This window comes from Lissotriton vulgaris, chromosome 1_1 (assembly GCF_964263255.1).
Source record: "Lissotriton vulgaris chromosome 1_1, aLisVul1.2, whole genome shotgun sequence".
NCBI lineage: Eukaryota > Metazoa > Chordata > Amphibia > Caudata > Salamandridae > Lissotriton > Lissotriton vulgaris.
The window spans coordinates 100,730,323-100,736,968 of NC_141685.1; positions in this window are offsets into that span (position 1 = coordinate 100,730,323).

The window sequence follows — 6,646 nt, forward strand, 5'->3', positions numbered from 1 at the left end:
CCAGAGGCAGATAGTCTCAAAGTTGTGTAACTGGTTAAAACGGTTGTTGAACAAAGGTGATTTTTCAATCTTTCGGTTATTAACGTGTCAGCTTCAGAGTCTTCTCTCAGCGTCTTTTCCTTGATGGTCTGCAGAGGAAACCTTTTGTTATAACTTTCTTTTATGCAGTGTGTGCTTCCTCTCTGGAATTACATGATGCTTTAGATGAAGGTTATTCTGTGCACAGATATGGCTTTGCTCTGGGTTAATGAAATACTAAATTAGAGACTTCACTTACAGGTATAGTACTTTCCTCAGCTCCCACTTCCTCGCCACACCTAGATTTTGGAAATTGTTTAAACGTAGAATGCTGGATGTCCTTCAGTTTTTCAAAATAATCCTTCTTATGGCACTGACTTCAGTTGCCTGGTGCTATATCTTGCTTTCTTCGTCAGTAATTTCAATCACCTATCGTAATAAAATTAAATAGTTAATACATGAAAATTTCCAAAAATATAATTTACAAGCCAAATCAATGCAGAGTTGCAGAATTTTGAAAACGTTGAGCTGTTTTTCAGACAGAGCAGAGTGTAGAATGATAGCCTGAGTGTACTTGGATGTAGGAGTGAGGATTTATAGAAATGTCAACATTTTATTAAGCTCACAAAGGATACATGCACCCTATGAACTTGTAACATAGAATCCCAAAGGCAGAAATTAAAGTCATATGCACTGGCACCAAACATACATTTCAAAAAGGATACTATTAATTAATTTTTAAAGTAGATTTCTGGGACGGGAATTTCCCATCTGTGGACAGCAGGCGTTTCGCCCTGCCCTGAGTTACCACCTACTTGTATCTGGTATCCTGACTTTTGAGCTCTGGCCTCTGCCGCACACAAATCTATTATGTATTGCGAGGACTAGGCCTAGACATATCCCTCAACTATGGTCCAGAGTATGAATCGAGGGCAATGAAATTAAGGAGTACTCTCATGTGCTCATTTTATTCCACCTGATTATCAGTTATTAGGTTTTTCTGCGCCTAGATGTACCGGGTGCAGAAAAACAGGACACCATATTTTCCAGACAGGAAAATTAGACTGAAAAGACGCACAAGACTCTGGGTGCAGCAGAAGCAGCCAAGACTTATGCTGTTTTTTTACAAACTGGGGGAAACACACAATTCTTCCCTTTGTTGGACATTTCTTTACCCTTCCCTTCCCTGCTTCACCCATCGCCCCCCCAACCAACCACATGCATATATCTACCAGCTGCTTAAATCAAGTGGTAAATAAAAGCCCAAAAACATTATGAAATAATGAATAGCATGCGGTTTAACAGGCAGAAGAATCTGTTCCTTGTGGCAACTCCACAGTCAATAGCGTCAAACTGGTAATTGCACATTACTGGGATAAATCTACCACAAAACAATTACATGAGATTTTTCTGCCACCCCAGTACTGTGCAACTTCTAACAAGGGACTATGAGAGGTCTTGGACCGGTCCTGTGACCTGGAGGGTCACACAAAGTGTGCCCTTATTTAAGGCACAGGACTGTCATGGGTTTACCAGATAGAGGGTGGTGGCAATGCACCCTGTTGTAAGGATCAATAGCCTGTTGAGATCTTTGCATCATGGTCAGTGGAGTTGCTTCCTACTGACACACCCATGGAATGCTCCATTTCTATACCTGTGCCCAGACTTTGCACTAACATCAAGTGTGTGTTTAGGGTGCTGGTGCGCGTAGAATAAATGCAATGTGAGAGTGCGACAGAGTAAACAGCATCTCCTGCCTGGCAGTTGTGTATGCAAGTGGGATCATCTATCCCTTTTTTATACCCTTGTTCAAAGTCCTCTGTTACAAAGGAATAAAGTGCTCTACAAAGAACTCAGGTGGCTGCTGTGACACCAGGGATGGTGAGAGCCTGACAGTTTATCTAAGTTGAGGGGATATCACCAGCAGGCTGAATTACTTAATCGAGAAGCTGTGTGCCTGTCCTGAAGAGCCTAGAAGTCTGCCTAGAAGCCTGCCTGTCTGGTAAGAAAGGGAAGGGAGTTTGACTATCCAGCAGGAGGACAAGGCTGTCCTGGAAGAAGCAAGGTCCGACACATCCTCGTTATCTGTAGGGCGGGCCGGAAAGCCATCCAGCAGGACCAGCTAGTCTGAGGGACCACCTCCTCCCCCGCCAAGACTCTCCCAACAGTTTAATGAAGAAAATAAAACTCTACGACAACGTGATTGGTGAGGCCCAGTTGGACGATTGTGTGCTGCCAACGGCCCGTTCAAGGTTGCATTTGCCAAATTCCTAACACAACAGAGTCTGAATCTACTGGCTTCCTGGAGAGCATGTGTTGTGTTGGGCTTTTAGCTGTTGAATTTCTGACTACTCTGTGTCAGAGCCCCATGAGGGACTACAACTACTCCAGTGTCGAACAACCTGTCTGAGCTTATGCCTGTGGTCCAGCTGGCCACAGTGTGGGCTCAATTGCTGACGGTCGGGCCTCCAGAGGGGCTGCACTTACCGACAGGCCAGGTGTGACTGCTACCTTGGGACTGCTGAACTACAGGCAAAGGCAAAGAAAAGACAGAGTGGGTGCCCTACAGAATGCAGCCCGACATCCAGGACAAAAGCGCTCCACAAACGCCTGCTGGTGGGTCACTGCACTCTTGAGTGTTCGGGCATGCCATTCAAGTGCCGGGAAACAGGAAAGAGACCTAGACAAGACTGATTCATCCTGTGGAAGGATAAGATGCTTACGACAGAGCATATACGCATTGGGGTGACTGAAGTGACAGAACTGCACCTATACTATATTCATGATACTCCTAAATGCCCCTAGAGGGTAAGAGGGTATCAGAACTGGACGCACCTGTCTACAGCAAATGGTAGTCTGGCATGCCTGCACCATCCTTTCACCCAGTGTCCATAAAGTTGATTTTAGAGCTGCTACGCACATAGCAGGGGGAATCTCAGACCATTCGCTGGTGGAGGTGCAACTCGATGCTCCTGTTGTGGACTTCATCCTACCCCCAAGGGTTGATCCGTGATATTTAAAAGACAAGACGTTCAAAGCTCGTATGAGAGATAGAGCAGAATTCAATTTTAAGGAGAACGGGCGGCCTGTTGAATCAGCTTGCATACTATAGGATGAATTCAAGGCAGTGATTCGAGGCCAGACACAAGCCTTGATTGGGAGAATGTCGAAGGAACGTAAATTGAAGTGCGAGTCTCAGGACAAGGAATGTGCTTTCCTGAAGGTTCGGTTGGCAAGTGGGGAATCAGTTTCTCTCCCATTACACCATCAACTGAAGCAGCACACATTAAGAGCACTAATGGAAAATAGTGTGCACTCATGCGCTGGCTACCCAGCATTGTCTCTATGATGTCGGTGATAAAGCCAATGAGTTGCTTATATGGTTAGAGAGACAAGACAAAGGATGGAACTGGATCCTTGAGGACACTGACAACAAGGGGACGGAAATACTGGGAGAGACTTCCTGAAAGACCTGACCATGCCAATGCTAACAAATAAGGACCGAGACGCACTAGACCAAGACCTGACAGTAGACTAAATTAATAAGACAATAGGAACCTTGCAAACAATACCAGCGACGGGGTCGGATGAGCTCCCCTTAGAATTATATAAAAGCATGATGGATAAAATCAGGGAGTGCCTCGAGAGGAGGTTTCAGACAGCCTGAAAATAAGGGTGTCTCCCGGAAGACCAAAGAACGTCTGAGGTGGCGGTCATCCCAAAAAAGGACGAACCAGCAACTGAGTGTGGGTCTTATAGACCTATCTCCTTGCTTAATTTTGAGACTAAGGTCCTTGTGAACACCCTGGCGATCTGCCTGCGGACAGAAATTGCAACAGTTGTTCATCCTGATCAATCGGGCTTTATGCCACACCAGGGAACGCGCTTAAATCTCTGACACCTTAATGGAGTAGGATATGCAACAGGGGATTCCTTTGCTGAACCAGTGGCGCTGCTGTTAAGCTCTTGTATGTGGCCCCTCTAGCGAGCATACGCTCTATAATACAGTCTACCGATTCTTTGCCGTCCACCAGGGATGTTCCTTGTCTCCTATGCTCTTCACACATGTTTGGGTTCACCAGGACCTCTCATAAGGGGTATTCATGTTGATCAGGATATAATTTCAACTGGAAGAAGTCCTTAATATTCCTGCTGGTGGCAGGGACCCTGCGGCTGCACTCTAGGTGCACAGTTAGGGTGGCACTACATGGCTTTAAATATTTGGTTGTGTTCATTACAAGAGAGCACAGGCAGGAACATACTCCCGAAATTAGACAGTCTTCGCTGGGATACCCCACACCTTGCGGGCGCTCCCGCTCTCCTTACTGGGCCGGGTGGCCCTATTTAAAGTGATGACCCTCCAGGGTCTCCTGTACATTGGGCAAAAAATGTCCTTTAAGATCCCACCAGACATTTTTTTTCAAAAGGTAGTCTGAGAACTTCGGCTCCTGTTGTGGGATGGCGGCGCGTCACGCTGAGTAAGTTGCAGAGGGGAGTTGATTAAGGTGGACCGGCGGTCCGGAGCATTCACAAGTATTACTGGGCCACGCAGATGGTGGCAGTCAACAACTGGGTTTTTGCGGACCGTGAGGAACCTGCTTACCGGGTAGATAGATAGTCCATGGGCAAGAGAGGTTACCCCACCTGGTGCTCTATCGAAGAAAGCTTGAGGGCACCCTACCTATTCGTAGCCAAACAGTGGTAAGGGTGTGGAGAGAGGCTACCAAGTATTTAGGCTGGGAAGGTAAGCGGACTGAAATTACTCCACTGTATGGTGGTGATCTCGTAAGTGCAGTGGGAGGATTGCAGGGCTTCACAAAATGGGGATTGATTAGCTTAGAGCGGCCGGGCGATGTGTGGTGGGGACAGGCATTTGTGTCCTTCACGATCCTACAACAAAAGTATAAATTAGGTGACTAAAAACGGTTCTGACATTTGCAGGTGGCCACTCTCTGCAAAGTCACATCCGGGAAGGGGGGCAGTTGCCTGATGCACCCCTACTGGAGGATCAGCTACTAACTGGTCCCCTGACCGAAAAAGCAATCTCAACCATCTACAGGAAGTTGATCTACAATTCTCTGGATGCCTTGGGGACGTGGAGAGCTGTGTGGGAGAGGGATCTAGGCAAGCTTGGCGATGGCGATTGGGTTGAGGCCATTCAGGGTGTCAGAGAGTTGGCAATTAGAACTAATTTTTATCTAATTTAACTACAGATAGTGATACTGCCAAATCAATGACCCTGTTTACATTAAAGGGCAGCTTGAACTCAGAGCTCAACAACAGACTCGATTGAATAAATGACCAGCACACTGCTTATCTTGCCAAGACACAGGTACTTTGTAAATCTCTTTTTACTGAACTAGTGCTCAATCGATGGTGTTGACACCGAAAATACGGTGCACATTAGTGAGAGTGATTAGACCAAAAACACAGGCCAGTCGATGATCACACTAAGGATTAGTAGATCTTAGGGGACCCCTCTAAGGGGCACCCTGTGTGCAATTTTTAATAAATCGGACACTGCAATCAATGCAGGTTTAATATGCTGAGATGTTTGGTATCAAATATCCCATATTTCAGGGAAACCTTCATGAGGCTGGGGAACTCGTAATGACAAGTGTCCAGCCAATGTGCTTACTATAGAGCTTGCCTGGTCACTTGCAATATCCCGGAATCGACAAGGGAATTGCAGGGGCATATCGGCTCATGCAGATATGCCCTCACAGGAGATATCCCTATAGCAGCGGGCACTATAAGGCCTGCTAGAGGGGTGTCTTACCTACATCTCAGACATTCCCTATGGGCATCGCATACAGGGATGTGTGGCATGTCGACTCTTCAGTTTTGTCTGCACCAAGACACACAGCTGCAGTGGCAGTATGTATGTATGTATGTATGTATGTATGTATGTATGTATGTATGTGCTTGGTGAGGGGTCCCTTAGGGTGGCATAATTTGTGCTGCAGCCTTTAGAGACCCTCTTTAACAACAAGGCCCTTGGTACCAGAGGTATCTTTTACAAGGGACTTATAAGTGAGCTAATGCGGTGCCAACCGTGGAAACGACTGGTACACTTAAGGGAAGGAGATTGGGCTCAGGGGACCTGGTTGGCAGGGACCCTGTGCACTTCCAGTAAATACTATATCATTTTCCAGGTAAAAAGTGAAGGCTAACCATGTCCAAAACAGGCACTTTCCTACATTGAGACATATTTCCTAGGACAGCGGAAACTCTACAGCAGGTCTTGCTCACAGTCCTTATACTGTGACTGCCACTACTGAACATGAATCTTGAATTGTTAAAGCAGGGCCCGGATCTTGGCTGGAGCCAATGAACAGGAGGGCAACTCACCAGATAATAGAAGTCTTCTGTCTTCACACTCACTTAGAGAGAACAATGGCATCCCATGTATTGCATGACAAAGAGGCCACAACCCTCAGTGAAACACTCACCTCTCAGATGGGATTCGTTAATAAGAATAAAATGAACAAAACGCGTCCCTGGGGACCCCACAGATACACTGTTCCTACCAGTACTATAAATGCTTGGGGTCCCGCAGGTAAACCTAAACGTGCTACAAAGGCTTAGGGCCCTACAGGTAAACCTTTCCTAACCCAGTGCTACAAAT